General features: G+C 36.0%; 1 protein-coding gene across 6 annotated transcripts in view; it reads left to right on the top strand.

The window, feature by feature from the left end:
- Window positions 1-17,271, top strand: part of TFDP2 (transcription factor Dp-2) — a 149,970-nt gene that overhangs the window by 47,442 nt on the left and 85,257 nt on the right. The window contains exon 3 of one of the 6 annotated variants that reach the window (XM_081827411.1): window positions 10,579-10,613. The exons of the other annotated variants lie outside the window; for them this stretch is intronic. The gene's annotated coding sequence lies outside the window, so the exon portion shown is untranslated. The remainder of the gene's footprint in view (window positions 1-10,578; window positions 10,614-17,271) is intronic. 6 annotated transcript variants of the gene reach the window in all.

The following is a 17,271-nucleotide window of genomic DNA, read 5'->3' as shown; positions in this document are numbered from 1 at the left end:
TTTGATGAAGTCCCAGTAGTTTATTTTTGCTTTTGCTTCCCTTGCTCAGGAGACATCTAGAAAGAAGTTGCTATGGCCAATTTCAAAGAAGTTATTGCCTGTGCTCTTTTCTGGGATTTTCATAGTTTCAGGTCTCCCATTTAGGTCTTTTTTTTTTTTTAAAGATTTTATTTATTTGACAGAGAGAGACACAGCGAGAGAGGGAACACAAGCAGGGGGAGTGGGAGAGGGAGAAGCAGGCTCCCCTCAGAGCAGGGAGCCCGATGCGGGACTCGATCCCAGGACCCCGGGATCATGACCTGAGCCGAAGGCAGTCGCTTAACCAACTGAGCCACCCAGGCGCCCTCCCATTTAGGTCTTTAATCTAAATTTTGAGTGTTTTTTTTTTAATTTATTTTTTTAATTTAAATTCAGTTAGTTAACATATGTGTTATTGGTTTCAGAGGTAGAGGTCAGTGTAAATTTTGAGTATGGTGTAAGAAAGTGGTCCAGTTTCATTCTTTTGCATGTTCTGTCCAGTTTTCCCAGCACATTTTTTGAAGAGACGTTCTTTTTCCTATTGGATATTCTTTCCTGCTTTGTCAAAGATGAGTTGACCATATAGTTGTGGGTCCATTTCTGGATTTTCTGTTCTGTTCCATTGGTCTATGTGTCTGTTTTTGTGCCAGTACCATACTGTCTTGATGACTACAGCTTTGTAATATAACTTGAAGTCTGGATAAATTCCTTAGAATTTTCTGCATATACTATCATGTCATCTGTGATTAAAGACAGTTGTACTTTTCCTTTCCAATTTGTATTTCTTTTTCTTTCCTGATATCACTGATTAGGACTTCCAGTTCAAAGTTGAATAGAAATAGTGAGAGCAGAAATCCTTGCCATGTTCCTGATCTTAGGAGGAAAGAAAGCATCAAGTCTGTGTTATTAGGTATGATGTTAGCTGTAGAATTTTCATAGCTGCCTTCCATCTGGTTGAGTAAGTTTCCCTTCTAATCTTAGTTTTCTGAGTGTTCTGATCGTGAACAGTTGTTGGAGTTTGTTAGATGTTTTTTTCTGTACCTATCACAATGATTATATATGGTAGGGTATTTTTAGCCCATGAGTATGGTGAATTACATTGATTGATGTTTACATGTCACAAAAACTTTGAATTTCCTGGATGAACACCACTTAATTGTGAGAGAAACTTATAAATTCTCCATTTGGAGAGTATTGTTGCTTAGAACCTGTTCTATACTATTTTTTTCTTTAAAGATTTTATTTATTTATTTGACACAGAGAGAGTGCAAGCAGGAACACAAGCAGGGGGAGTGGGAGAGGGAGAAGCAGGCTTCCCGCTGAGCAGGGAGCCTGATGCGGGGCTCGATCCTGGGACCCTGGGATCATGACCTGAGCCAAAGGCAGACGCCTAATGACTGAGCCACCCAGGCGCCCCTGTTCTATTCTATTTTAAATCGTTTCTAATCTAGAGATGATTCTGGGATCCTGAGTAGCAGCAGGGAACCAGCTAAGGTTAGAGTACGTACATTCGTAGTGAAACTAATTGTTTCAGGCTTTGTAACATTTTTAAACATCTTCACAGCCTGGGAACAGGAATAAAAGAATTTGTGAGCTAAGCAGTAGGAACAGAAGGAATTCACAATTCTACCAAAAGTGCTGCTGGAATGGCTCCCTATAGGGACCATAATAGTGCATTTCTGCCAAGAAGGGAACCTTTACTTTCTTTTTTTTTTTTTTTTTTAATTTTAATTCAATTAGCCAACATATAGTAAATTCTAGTTTCAGATACAGAGTTGAACCTTTACTTTCTTGGTGAGAAAAAATCTAAAAGGAGTTGGAAAGATGGAAAAGGTAGGGATTGGTGTTAAAGATTATTTCAGTGTTCAAAATCTTAAAAATAAATTAGCTTATATAATTTAGACTTGTATGTTTAATTTAAAAGGCTGCTAACGCTTATCCATATTCTCTTTCTCGGATTTTACTTCACTCTTTAAGTCCTAAAATATCTAGTACGCTTTTGTTTTATTTTATATTACTTTGAACAGTAGGTATAAGCAACATTTGGTTGCTATTTCTATACAGATTCTTTGGCAGGCTTCTAAATCTGAGGTCATATTAGGGTGAGTTTGGCCTCTCTTACTGTGTAAAACTTAGTAAGAGATTTTATTTTAATAAACACAGTGAATGGTTCTGGCTTTGCCTTTTGAATCTGGGTTTGGTTTCAGGATATTTAAAAATATCTTAATGATCTGAAAATAGACACCTATCCCATTCTACAAATAGTTTTATTGACCTGCTCATTCCAGTAGCTCGCTTTTCCTGAAGGACCTGTGCCATCTGATCCTTTTTCTCTCTTGCATTTTTCCAGTGTTTGTCTACAAGATAAGTTTTATTAAATAAAACCTAAACAATAGTGTTAGGTTACCATAATAAATAATTAAATACTAGAATTAAATAAGAATTACCTTTTAGAAATAAAGTATAAAGAGTTCCTGATTTAAAACAACAACAACAACAACAGAAAATATTAAAGTGTTTTTAAATAGGCTGTGGTTACCGCATTTTTTATCTTTCTCTTAACTGCTTTCACAGTGTATATTGTGGTTAGGTAGAATTACATCACTTTGCTCTGTGTCTTGATTGCATGTTGTAGATTTATAAACAGCTTTAATAATGCAATATGTTATACCTGAGTCACAATAAAATGACTTGTTCATTTTTAATATAAAATTTTAATCTCTGTTCTGATAGTTCATGTAAATTGTTTTATTTTATTATATTTTATTTTTTAAAGATTTTACTTATTTACTTGAGAGAAAGTGTGTGAGCACAGAGGGAGAGGGAGAAGCAGACCCCCGGTGAGCAGGGAGCCTGATGGGGGGCTTGATCCCAGGATTCTGGGATCATGACCTGAGCTGAAGGCAGACACTTAACCCACTGAGCCACCCAGGCGCTCCCTAAATTGCTTTATTTTAAAAAGTATGATGATACCTATTTTTTATAGTTCTTGAAATAATTGTTTTTTATAAAAGGGTGATATACTTAAATTCTTCTTTTTGGAGGAAAGGATATCTGCAAACTTGTTTCTTTATTATTTTAATACCCACTTTTATAACTCAATTGGCAGAGTAGAGTACTGTTGAAATTAAAAGGTCTTTATGTGATTTCTTACTTAATTAGTATTTTGAAAATGAAGTTGATCTGATTGTTTTGTTTCCTATTCCCATATGGCCCATTATATTCTCATGGAAGAAAACCTTTCCACATCTTTAACTTGAGCTAGCCATCTTGCTTACTACTGGTAACAACTATACTGGTTACTTTCAAACCCTAAGGGAAGAAGATGATTTTGATTGCAATTGGAATTTAATTCTAAAACTCACGTCTTACATGTTTTCATTTTTAAATTTCCTTATCTAAATTTGTCTTGTTTGTGACCAACATAAAATGTGCATGAGTTGCCAAATCCAAAGGCAAAATATAAAAAAACATGCCATAAAGCTATTTAACAGCTTTGTTGCCAACATAGTGTTTTTTTTTTATTATGTTATGTTAGTCACCATACAGTACATCATTAGTTTTTGATGTAGTGTTCCATGATTCATTGTTTGCGTATAACACCCAGTGCTCCATGCAGAACGTGCCCTCTTTAATACCCATCACCAGGCTAACCTATCCCCCTACCCCCCTCCCCTCTAGAACCCTCAGTTTGTTTCTCAGAGTCCATAGTCACTCATGGTTCGTCTCCCCCTCCGATTACCCCCCTTCAATCTTCTTCTTTTTTTTTTTTAACATATAATGTATTATTTGTTTCAGAGGTACAGGTCTGTGATTCAACAGCCTTATACAATTCACAGTGCTCTTTTTAAAGATTTTCAGTTATTTATTTGAGAGAGAATGAGAGAGAGTGAGCGCACAAGCAGGGGGGAGGGGCAGAGGGAGAGGGAGAGAAGCGGGCTCCGCCCTGAGCAGAGAGCCCGATGCAGGACTCGATCCCAGGACCCTGGGATCATGACCTGAGCCGAAGGCAGCCGCTTAACCAACTGAGCCATCCAGGTGCCCCCCGCCCCCCGCAACATGGTGTTTTTAAAATTAAATCTAGCAATTTAAATATCACATGTTTATTGTTCAGGAAAGATTAAATTACCTAATCTGACATTTAACCTAGTTTCTCCTCCTCTTCTTTTTTTTTTTTTTATTTTTTTTACCCACTCCCTCCCTCTCTTCTTTTTTATAAATTACATAGTAAATAAAAGTGGTAGCTGAAATATTCTTTTTTTAAAGTTGTATCTGTCTTGGCTTTTAATGGCATAGATTTATTCTTGTCTATTTTTATGCTTTACATATGGAATCCTATGGTATGTATTCTTTTGTGACTGCCTTTCCTGCTCAACATTATGTTTGTGAGATTCATCCATATTGTATGTAGTTGTAGTTGATAATTTTCTCATTGCTATATAATATTACACTGTGTGAATAAACCATAATTTATCCATTCATTCTAATGTTATTGGGCATTCGGGTAGTTTTCTGTTTTGGGATATTACAGTTAATGATCTTATGAACATTCTAGTCCATGTCCTTTGGTGAACACATACATGCATTTCTCTAGGGCATATACCTAGGATTGAATTTGTTTGGTTAGAATATACATATGCTCAACTTTAGTAGATACTTCCAGATGACTTTTTCCAAAGTGATAATACCAGTTTACACTATTACTAGCAGTATATGAAGATTCCCTATTGCTTATATTCTTGCTAATACTTGGTATTTTTCATCTTTTTCCTTGTCCTCATTCTGGTGGGTGTATAGTGGTAATGCACTGTGGTTTTAATTTGCATTTCCCTTATGATTAATGCGGTGAAGAATCTTTTCCATAGTTTTTGGTTATGGAATTACGATAAAACATTGTTGTAGTATACAGTTCTATATCAGATACATTTTGTTTCATTCCAGGGAGCTGAATTATAAGAATTTACAAGCATTACATGCGCTTAAAGGATATTATAACAAGTCAAGGCCATGGATGTGGATTTTGAAAATAGCATACATTTAATACTTGAAGTAAGACTGAAGTGTTAATATAATATCCTGTAATATAACATCTAATGAAATTTGGTTTGAATCTGTCAAGTGTATTTTTATAATTGAATTTTATTTCCATATGACTTCAGTTATGAAATTGAAGATATGTTTTCGGCAAAAAGAAGTAAGTAGGTTGATAGACTTTGTTGGCTATTGTAAGAAGAAGCATTACTAGATTCAAATAAAATATTTATAAAGCACTGCACAGATTTTTATATTACTTTTAGAGCTTTGATAACTTTGAAATGTTCTTTTTTTTTTTTATGTTAACCTCTTGGTTTTCTGTCCATTTTATCCACACATACCCTCTTTGTAACGCTACATGTGTAATTCTCAGAATTGATTCCTTTCTTCCTGTTGTCAGAATCTTTAGCATGAGGTGGAAAGTACAAAACAATGCAAAACCTCTCCACCAAAACAATTATGTGTGTGTGTTTATATAATTTTATTTACATATTTATCTAATTTATTTTTAATGTATTTACTATATTTAATATAATTTGATATAAATATAATTTTATTAGCCTCATTGGTATTTTAAGATTATATTGTAATGGCAGGCTCTTGAGAACAAAATAGGACTTGTCCCTAGCATAGTACCTGACTCATAAGGGCTTAATATCTGTTTGTTGAGTGGATGAAATGATGACAAAATTCTACTGTCAGGTTTTTCTTTTTTCAGGTTTTCTTGGAGTTTCCACTTGTCTCCTCCCCTCCGATTTTGGCTCTCTAGTTTGTAAAGGAGTATTTGAGGGGAATAAAAGAAAGTTGGTGGTGAAATTTTTCAAAGTGGAACTTTCTCTTAAGATAATCAGTGAAGTAAGAAATTCTACAATATATATTGATTATTTACAAAAAAGAGAACTAGAAAAAAAATTATGTTTTATGAGGAAGAAAATAAAAGAATTTCCAAATATGAGGAAAGAGAACTGGAGGCAGAGAGATTAGAAACAATTAAACTGTGTCTGAGTTGCATCTGTTATCCTAGATGATATTAATGAATTTTGTGTTGAGTGTTTTTTTCTCAGCTTTTTTTCTATTCTGGATCACAGAATTTTACAGTGTACTGTTTAGTTAAAAAAGCAGCTAATCCTCTAGAAATTGTTGTTTGTTTTGCTGGCCAGTTTTTAAAGCTTTCCTTGGTTTTTGGTTCCAGATCTTTAGACCTCACTATGAACCAACAACAATTCTTAAAGAAACATGGATACAGTCATTGGAAAATCTTAAGCATATGTGTTAGCGTGGCTGTAGAGAAAATACATGGGGCTTAGGGCTGATAATTCAGGGTTTTGTTTAATATGTGTATCAATTTTATATAATCAAAGCAAATAGAGAAAATTACTACCTCATTCTGGAGAAAAATAGCTGAATAACTGTTGTTTTATTCTATAATATCAGATACTCAAATTCAGAGATATTCTAGATTTTATTTTCTTTCATTACTATGTCCTTTCTTTTAATACCTAGAATTAGTATACCAAGGTAAATTTTAAATGAGTTGGGTATTTAAAAAATAGAATACTTAAAAATGTTAACTGACAGAAATTTCTAGAAAACACAGGTTAGATCAGGCTTTACTTAAATCAGTGAATTAACTATCCTAGAGATGTAAGTCCTTCAGTTTCTATGAAAATTGAATTGGGGATCTTGTAAAATAATTGTGACTGTTTTGCAGGCCATAAGGAGAAGAGTGACATCTAATATATCTGGAACACAGACCTTAAAGGATTCTAACATAAGCACATACTAAGTTTGTTGGTCTTGAAGTGGCCTGGGGAAAAATATGTCATACTAGCATGAACTCTGAGATAATTTGGATGGAAAACTCTATTATAAAGCTAAGGGCTGAGTCTGGGGGCTGTGATCAAAGAAAACTTCCAGCATCTTCCTGCAGTCATACTTAGTTCTACACTGTTACCTGCTCCCTTTCAACTCATCTGTATTTTGGGGAAAAAAGAGAAATGTGTTTCTCTGAGATTTTTCTGTTCACATTAGATAGTTGGAATGAAATCACTTACACTTCATCTATTGGAATAAAATAAATTATGGAATTTATAACACTCACATTGTTTCAACGAGTACTTAGAAATTCTGGATTAGTTGATTAACCACAGTTCACAGCTCTTCATTTTTACATTATCCTTAAGTTTCTGAAATTCCTTTCTAGATGGAAGAATCAAAACAACCCACCCAGGAACAAATTATTTTCCTGGTTGGGAGAGCAGTATTAATTCTTAACACACATGAAATCAAGCTGAGAACCACAGCTAATCCAAGACTTGGATTTTTTCTTAGCTCTGTTAACTTACTGTATTATTTTGCTTATCTTTCTGCTTTTACACAGTTCTCTCAAGTGACTGAGCTGAACTCAGAGAAATATTCTTGTTTTGTTTTGTTCTTTTAGAAAGCTCTTATTTTGTTCCAGAAAGGATATGCTGTCCTTAATAAACTTTTGTTATGCTGTGGTGGCCATGGAAATATGCCCTTCAGATCTCCTGCTGGTGGGAGGTGTAAGTGAGTGACAGTCACAGCTGTGGCGCCTCTGGATCCACCACCTTATTCTTGCTGAAGCCACCCATACTAATTGTGGCTGTTCTCAGCAATGGAAGAGCATCATGGGGTACTGGTGTAGGCCCATTATTTCGGGGTGCAGAACTCTGTTGGGCACAGCATTACTTACCTACTTCACATCACAAGTTATCCTAAAACCTGACAGTTTTAAACAACAAACATTTTGTATTCTCACACAGTTTCTGAGGGTCAGGAGTGGCTTATTACCTAGGTGATTCTGCCTCAAGGTCTCTCATGTATTGTAATCAAGCTGTTGACCAGGGCTGTAGTCATCTGAGGGCTGGACTATGTCTGGAGTGGAGAAGGTATTGAGTGTGGAAGGTTTTTCACATAAACATCCTGAAAGCCTGTGCTTATCTAAACCTCATTTCCAGACCGTTCTGCAAATTTCCCCTCTCTGTATGCACACATTTCACAGCCTGGTTCCCAAGCACCTCCGCTACTCAGTAAAGCAAAATCACCTGAAGGCATTTTAAGAGTCAGTTTATGTCTGGAAGACCTACTTCTAAGATGGCTTACTACATGGCTCTTGGTAAAAGCCCTCAGTTCCTCCCTGGCTACTGTCAGGAGGTTTCAGATCGTTGCCACATGGTGAGTCTATAGGCCAGCAACGGATAAATATTTTCAGGGTCCAAATTTGTTGGGGATGAGTAATAATTCAGTTTTCATCTTAAATATCATCTCCTGTGAGGCACTTTTCCAAATATCATCCCCACCTAGGGTTGCCAGATGTAGCAAATTAAAATACAGGACAATATTTGGGACATATTTATACTGTAACAGTATTCACTGTTTATTTGAAATTCAAAAATTTAACTGGATGTCTTGTAGCCCTGCTTCATCTTCGTCTTCGTCTTCATCTTAGTTGTCTTATATCTGCCCCTGTGGCCCCCTGTGCTATCCTGTTTCTGCACCATATTTAAATTGTCCATTTCGTTGTCAGTATCTTCCCACTAGGGTAAAAGTTCCCTATGGGTAGAAACTGTGTCTTTTTATTCACTGTTGTATCAAGCACTGGCTCGACCTTTGTAGGTAGTCAAAAAATATGTGTGGGCTATTCAGAGAATGAAAACACTTGGTCTTATAATTGCATGTACTTTTCTCTTCCTCCATCTTTTCTTCCTCTTCATCGTCATCATTATCAAGATGACTATCAGGGAATGCTAATACAGAGAAAGGGCTAGGAATGCCAAGATTCAGAAACTTGCTTTATCACTTTACATCTAAGTTTTAGTTTCCCCTTGTGATAGCTGGAGGTGATACCTGTTTCTTGCCTACCTTAGATTATATCTGCCTTCTGTCCACCTTAGAAGAAAAACAAAAAGTTATTATGCAGCTCTTTTCTAGGAATTGTGCTGGTATCAAGAGTTGGAAGCTGGACTTGTTAGTGGTAATAGGTTTTAAGTGGTGGTAAGGACATGGAATCAAAAGCTCTGAGTTTGAATCTTAGCCTGTCACATACTAATGGTGACTACTTGGACAAATTACTAAGTTGTATTTCAAAATATCAATTTTCTCATCCCTAAAACCGGAATGATAATCTCATCTCTAAATGAGAGATCATTTAAATCATTGTAAACTGATTATTATCACTATAAGCTACTTTGTAAGGGTTAGTGTGAAGACTAAGTGATAAAATATGTAATCTTGCACGTTTTTAACACATGGTAGGGACACAGAAAATCCCTAATGAAGCTTCTCAGGCCCGCCATTTTGTAATTCCTTGAATGATTCTGGCTTTTGATTCATAGGCATTCTTAATTCCACCAATTGTGGATTCTCAGCCAATCACATATACCAAATATCAGAACTTTTGGTTTCTCTGTTACTGAAATAGGTTACTATGGAAATCACACATCAGCAGACTAAAACTAACCTGTTTTATATCAGTTTGAAATAGCTAATTTCCCCTAGATGTAGTGCTTCCCAATGATAGAAGGACATTTTATTGAAGGATCAAAATGAATGCTTCTGTGATTGATTGTCTGGCACAAGCCAGTTATCCCTGCAGTAACTTTTCTGATACCTCCTGCTTAACACCCAAAAGACAGGAAGCCTCATGAGTCTCCACTTTCTTGTGCTTCTTCTGAAAAATCAAGTTCCAGTGTGACTTTTGGCCCTTTGCTCTTCAGGAGATTTCTGTCCTTACTACAGCCTCACATACATTGGGATTGTTAATTGTACCACCCCAATGTCCCTAACACTCTTTCTGCACTTTATACCCCAGTGCTTTTCAGTTTAATGAATAAGAATAGTGCAGATTAAATGCACTTAAATTAGATTTAGATAATTGACTTAAATGACTTAACACAGATTAAATGCCTTAACACAGGTTACCCCATGTAGTCAGCTGGGATTTGAACCCAGGTATCCTGACTCTATTGTAATATGTATGCTGCATTCCACTTGTTTTATTGAATGAGAATTATGGAGCCTGTGCATTGATATACTAATGTGTAGTACTGTGAAATGCTGTGCAGAGATACACAATAACCCTTATGGCAAAAGGGTTTGTAGTTGTTTTAAGGATACTAGACACTTACGTTAAATAACAAAAGGTAGTTAAGAGTCAGTGATTTATATAACCACAAAAAAGCTACTGAAAATCAGAATTATTTTTAGCTATATAGAATAATTTGGGTACTTTATTAATACCATTTGTATCTGGATTCCTATACTTAGGATAATGCTTTTGAGATTTATTCATGTTGTTGTGTGTATTAGTACTTCTTTTTTGTTGGTGGTGTTCTTTTTTATTACTGACTAGTATTCCCTTATATGGATTTACCACAATTTGTTTATCCATTCATGAGTTGATGAACATTGGTATTGTTTCCACTTGTGGACTATTATGAATAAAGCTGCTGTGAACATTCAAATACAACCTTATGTGTTGACAGAAGTTTTTATTTTTCTAAGGTAAATACCTAGGAGTGGAATTGCTGGGTCATCTGGTAAGTGTATGCTTAACTTTTAAGAAATTGTCAAACATGTTTCCTAAAGTGTCTGTACGAATTGGTATTCCCATCAGCAACTTAATAGGAGTCCTAGTTGCCCTGTGTCCTTGTCAGCACTTGGTATGGTTGGTCTTTTTTCATTTTAGCTATTCACGTGGGTTTATATGGTATGTTAGTGTGGTTTTTGTTTTTTTTTTTTAAGATTTTATGTATTTATTTGACAGAGAGAGACACAGCAAGAGAGGGAACACAAGCAGGGGGAGTGGGAGAGGGAGAAGCAGGCTTCCCGCCGAGCAGGGAGCCCAATGTGGGGCTCGATCCCAGGGCCCTGGGACCATGACCTGAGCCGAAAGCAGACGCTTAACGACTGAGCCACCCAGGGGCCCCAATGTGGTTTTAATAAGCATTTCCTTAATGACTAATGATGTGCATCTTTTCATGTGCTTATTTGCCATCAGCATGTCTTCTTTGGTGAAGCAACTGTTTAAATTTTTTGCCCATCTTCCTTCATTGGGTTGTTTGCCTTATTATTGTCTTACTCTGGATACAAGTCCTTTATCGGATATTTATTTTACAAATATTTTCTCCCAGCCTGTAGCTTGCCTTTTTATTTTCTTTTTTCTTTTTTTTTTTTTTATTTGCGAGAGAGAGAATGAGAGAGAGCACGAGAGGGAGGAGGGTCAGAGGGAGAAGCAGACTCCCCGCTGAGCAGGGAGCCCGATGCGGGACTCGATCCCGGGACTCCAGGATCATGACCTGAGCCGAAGGCAGTCGCTTAACCAACTGAGCCACCCAGGCGCCCCGCCTTTTTATTTTCTTAACAGTAAGTTTTGAGGCACAAACGTGTTTTGTATTTTAATGTATAATTTATCAGTTAAAAGTTTGTGCTTCTTTAAGTTCTAAGAAATCTTTGTCTAAGCCAAAATTACTAAGTTTTCTCCTATATTTTTTCTTGGAGTTTTATAGTTTTTGCTCTTAAATTTATCTGTGATAAGTTTTGAGTTAAATTTTCATGTATGGAGTGAGGTGAAGGGTGAGGTTTATTTTTCTTCCATACGAATAACCAGTCATTACAGCATCATTTACTGAGATTGTCTTTTCCTATAGAATTGCGTTGTATCTTTGTCAAATATCAGTTGACTCTAAGTTGAGGGTCTATTTCTAGATTCTGTTCAGTTCCATTGATTTAAATGTCTATCTTCATGTCAGTAACACACTGCTTATTGTAGCTCAGTAGTTCTCAACAAAGGGCAATTTTGCCCCCCATTGGACATTTGGCAGTTTCTGGAGACATTTTTGATTGTTACAACTGGCAGGTGAAGGATTTGCCTTTGATAGGGATAGAGGTCAGGATGCTGCTAAACATCCTACAGTGTACTGGCCAGTTGCCCATCACAAAGAATTAGCCAGTCTGTGATATCAATAGTACCAACATTGAGACACTCTATTTTACCTGTATATTAAGTCTTAAAATCAGGTAGTGTAAGTCCTCCAACTTTGTTCTGTTTCAAAGCTTTTTTGGCTATACTAGGTCTTCTGCATTTTTGTATAAATTTTAGGATCAGTTTGTAAATTTCTACAAAAGTATCTGTTGGGATTTTGATTGGAATTGAGTGGAATCTATAGATGAATTTGGAAAGAAATGATTTCTTAATATTGAATCTTCCAATTTATAAGCATGGTTTATCTGTCCTTTATTTATGTCTTCTGTAGTTTGTCTCACCAAAACGTAATTTTCACTGTACAGGCTTTGCACATACTTTGTTAAATTTATTGCAAACTATTTTATATTTTTAATGTTATTATAAATTATATCTTTTTATTTCAAGCTCTGATTTTTTAATTGCTGGAATGTGGAAATACAATTGATTTTTATATATTGATCTTGTTGCCTGTGACCTTGCCAATAAACTAACTATAAGGATAGATTCCATAGAATTTTCCACATAGACCAAAATTTTGTCTGTTTCACTTATTCCTTTCTTATTTTCATGTCTCTTTTCCTTTTTCTTTACTTAATGCCCTAAGAATATTTCAGTGTTGAAGTAGTGAAAGTGGATATCATTGTCTTGTTCCTAATCTTAAGGAGAAAGCATTCAAATTTTTAACCATTCAATGTGATTTTTAGCTATAGGTTTTCAGTAGTTGCCTTTTAGCACATTGAGGAGGTTCCCATCTATTCCTTGCCTAATGAAAGTTGTTATTACCAGTGGTTGTTGAATTTTGTCAAATACCTTATCTGTATTGATCACGATGATAGTGTAATTTTTCTTTTTTATTCTGTTGATACACAGTGAATAACATTGACTGATTTTCTTTCTTTTTTAATTTTTTTTTTATTTTTCTGATATTAAGCCAACATTGGATTCCTGGCATAAACTCCAGTTAGACCTGATATATTCTTCTTATATATTCTTGGATTCAGTTTGCTAAAATTTTGTTTAAAATTTTTGAGGGATATTGGTCTGTAATTTGTTTTTGGTTTTTGTTTCCTTTTGTTTTTACCTTTTGTCTGAAGTACCATTTGACCTTAGTTACCACCTTATTTTGTCTCAGCACTTTCAAGGGATTAACACCCTGAAAGAAGAGGTCAGTTTACTTGTTATAAAAAGTCTGTTGTGTTTTGAAGTGCTATTTGCCAGGAATTATGCTAAGCTTTTTTTTTTTTTTTTTTTTTTTTTTAAGTAATCTCTACACCCAACATAGGGCATGAACCCACAACCCTGAGATCATAAGTTGCACGCTCTACAGACTGAGCCAGCCAGGTGCCCCTGTGCTAACTAAGCTCTTTATGTTTATTATTTCATATAATCCTCACAACCTCCTTGTAAGAATAGTACTCTTATTATACCCATTTTAGAGGTGAGAAGACTGAAGCGCAGAGCCACTAACCTTCCCAAGTGGTAGAAACAGTTCAAATCACATCTTTCAGATTGGAGGTCAGTCTTCTAAACACATTGCTCTGTGTTCATATCTTTCTCAGGAGATCTTTGATTAACATGGACCATTATTGACAAGACCAGAGGGAATTTAAAGTACCATATCTCTAAATAATCTCAATCTACCCCATTATGCTAATTGTTTTTAATATTATTTGTGTGCTAACTTGTTTTTTACTTTATTTTGCGAGTGTCCCTGGTAATTGGCATATTAGCTCACCAATGTCTAAGTTTTATTATGTGCACTTTATTGTGGATGAATTTGAATATTTCTAATTGGTTGCTATAATGCTTCTGTTTAAACCTTATATCTGTTGGCAGTTGCTAGCTGTTAATCTGGGCTAGAGCTTCCTTGAGAGAAAGTAATACTTTCTTTTTTTCTATGCTGTATTCTGTATGCTCACTAATATCAGTAAACATACTTCTGTATATGTAAAATTGTGATACGAAAGTTAAGGAAAGCAAGAATAGATCAAAAGCTGTCTCTTCCACCTATCTGTTGTTCCCAGGTTGCACATGTGCCAGATTATTGTAGGACCTTTTAGACTTAAGAATTCAGTGGTGGGAAGCCTGGGCTTAGCAGGCAGTCAGCTAGTGGGACCCTACTTAATCTCCTCTTTTATGCTATGATCAAATAGGTGAAAATACATAGAGAAGCAGAGTTATAAATAGAATGAGAAACTAGAAATGCAAATTAAAATATGCCAGACATTCGGAGGATTTTCTGTCAGTAAAAGTAAAGACAGATTTCTGAGACAGAATAGCAAAGATAGACAGAAAAAAGGTAGATCTTTCTACCCATCTCTCTTGCATACCTACAGCTTAAGGAAGTAGGGTCTTTGCCAACTAGAAACTTGGCAGCCACCCACTATGTGTTGCAACTGTTATCTGCAGCATCCCGGGTTCTTTTTCTCCCTCCCATCTCTCTTATCATTACCTCTCTACTTCCCTTGGTGACCACAGTTCTGTAAAGGAAGAAGTAGACTGGTTTGGGTACATTTTCAGATGTGAAGGGAATAGTAGTAGGGAAGGGGCAGAGAGGAGAAAATCCATGGTGTTGGAATGCATTTTTTCAGGCCCTACTTCAAATAAATACAAATGAAGTGTTTTATTTTGGAAAATTTCAAATATGTACAAGAGTAGAAGAGAACAGTTTAATGAACTCTCTTGTACCAGCCACCAGCTTAAAACAACTCACGGTCAGACCCTGCTTTTGATTAGGGAAGAATATGTTCTGTTTCAAAGTATCCAGGATTAAATTGCTAATCATACACATCACATAACTAGGCAACAGGATCAGAGTCTTCCTTAGTTCATCAGAGCAAAGGGTAAAGCGGGATCCTTAACCTAGGATCCACAGTTGACTTCAAGGTGTGACAGACTGAATTGGTAAACAAAATTCTATAAAAAGTATATAATTTTAAAGGATCCTTGAAGAGATCTTAATCTCCATAATAGATGAGAGCCATGATCCTCTGTACTGCTTGACACCAGATATTTGGCTAGAGTTGTATGAATCAATTTTTTCTCCAAATAAAGAACTGAGAGTTAGAAGTCAGATAATACCCAGGTGGACAGTAAAGGAGAGAAACCAACTAGAATTTATATAACTTTTTTCTTAGCAAACATCAAACCTGGTTGGTTTGCTCAACTTTCAAATAATTGATAACATTTTTAAAAAACCATCATGGGCTTATTAAGAAACTGCAAAATAAAGGAATCTTATACTTAAGTCACAGAGGAAAATCATACTTGGAAAAAACAAGATATTAGATGGTATTTACTTTCTTCTCAAAGTTATTTAATGAATCTGAAATTGTATGTTAAAGACAGCAGATTGACAAAGAAAGTAACCCACCAAGATATCAGCAAAGCTTATACTAATAATAGCTAACTATTTTTGAGTAATAGATACTGTATTAAAACCACTCATGGGGCGCCTGGGTGGCTCAGTTGGTTAAGTGTCCAGCTCTTGATTTCAGCTCAGGTCGTGATCTCAGGGTCGTGAGATCAAGCCCTGAGTCAGGCTCCATGCTGGGCATGGAGTCTACTTAAGATTCTCTCTCTCTCGGGGTGCCTGGGTGGTTCAGTCGTTAAGTGTTTGCCTTCTGCAGGGCCCCGGGATCGATCCCCGCATGGGGCTCCCTGCTCTGGGGGAAGCCTGCTTCTCCCTCTCCCTCTCCCACTCCCTCTGCTTGTGTTCCCTTTCTCGCTGCACCTCTGTCTGTCAAATAAATAAATAAATAAAATCTTTAAAAAAAAAAAAAGATTCTCTCTCTCTCTCTCCTCCCTGCCCCACCCTCTGTTTATGCTCTCTCTCTCCCTCTCAAATAAATAAATACCCACTCATGAATTAGCTAATTAAATCTAATTAAGTGATTATTCCAAAGGAAATTGAAATACTTTAAATTAATTCCCCAAGATCACACAACTAAGAGGGAAGTCTCATATTTGAATCCATATGGACCACCTCCAGGGCCCTGGTGCTAGAGGAAATAAAGATGATTACAAAGGATCTTGAATCACTTTTTGTACTTTTCTGCATTTTGAAATTCTTCAAGACTCATCAAAATTCATGAAGATATCAGGGGCATCTGGGTGGCTCAGTCGGTTGAGCATCCGACACAGTTTCGGCTCAGGTCATGATCTCAGGGTTGTGAGATGAAGCCCTGCTTTGGGCTCCAGGCTCAGTGGGGAGTCTGCTTGAGATTCTCTCTCTCCCTCTCCCCCTCCTCCCGCGCATGCACACACTCTCTCTCAAATAAATAAATCTTTTTAAAAAACTCATAGAGATATTGAAATTAAGTATTACTATTAAAATTCACAGTGAAGGGGTCAAAAGATAATGTTGAACCAAGTCAGTGATGTGGAAGAGAAGTTAGAGGATGCCTTCTGAAATGTAACAGTAGAAAAGGATCAAAAATGCAAATGAAATGTGCAAAGAATAAAGATTCAATGTATAGATAAATAATATTCCTAAAGAAAAGAATAATAAATAGAAGAGAAGCAATAATCAAAGGTGAAATAGAAGACAACATCCTTGAACTTAAGAAAACCTAAGTTTATAGTTTAAAGGATTTCAGTGATACGTGAGTACTAGATACATCAGGTTGAAAAGTTTGAGGAGGAGTAAAAGATACACTATAAGCATTCAGACAGAGGTGAAAAGGAGACTGCTACAGAAGCTGTAAATAAAACTAATCAGAGTTTCTGTTTGCTACTAAATAGCAAAAGACAATGGAAAAATATTTATGGTGTTATTAGGAAAAAGAAAATGTCTGCAGTGTTATTAGCAAAGGACAGAATTAAAGGAGCTGATATTAAAGAGTAGGAAGAATAATAAGAGTGAGAGAATGTAAGACCACCTTATCAGTAATTAGAATAAAAATGATATATTAACATACACATTAAAAGAGACTCAGGTTGGGTCAAAAAAAGATGATATCTAAGACTTAAATTACCTGATTTTTTTTTAATTTTATTTTATGTTATGTTAATCACCATACATTACATCATTAGTTTTTGATGTAGTGTTCCATGATTCCTTGTTTGCGTATAACACCCAGGGCTCCATTCAATACGTGCCCTCTTTAATACCCACCGCCAGGCTAACCCATCCCCCCCCCCCCAGAACCCTCAGTTTGTTTCTTAGAGTCCATAGTCTCTCATGGTTCGTCTCCCCCTCCAATTTTCCCCCCTTCATTTTTCCCTTCCTG

This window comes from Leptonychotes weddellii, chromosome 1 (genome assembly GCF_054177405.1).
Source record: "Leptonychotes weddellii isolate Sample4059 chromosome 1, ASM5417740v2, whole genome shotgun sequence".
Taxonomy (NCBI): domain Eukaryota; kingdom Metazoa; phylum Chordata; class Mammalia; order Carnivora; family Phocidae; genus Leptonychotes; species Leptonychotes weddellii.
The sequence above is the reverse complement of the archived record's forward strand: the minus strand, read 5'-3'. Positions and strand labels throughout refer to the sequence as shown.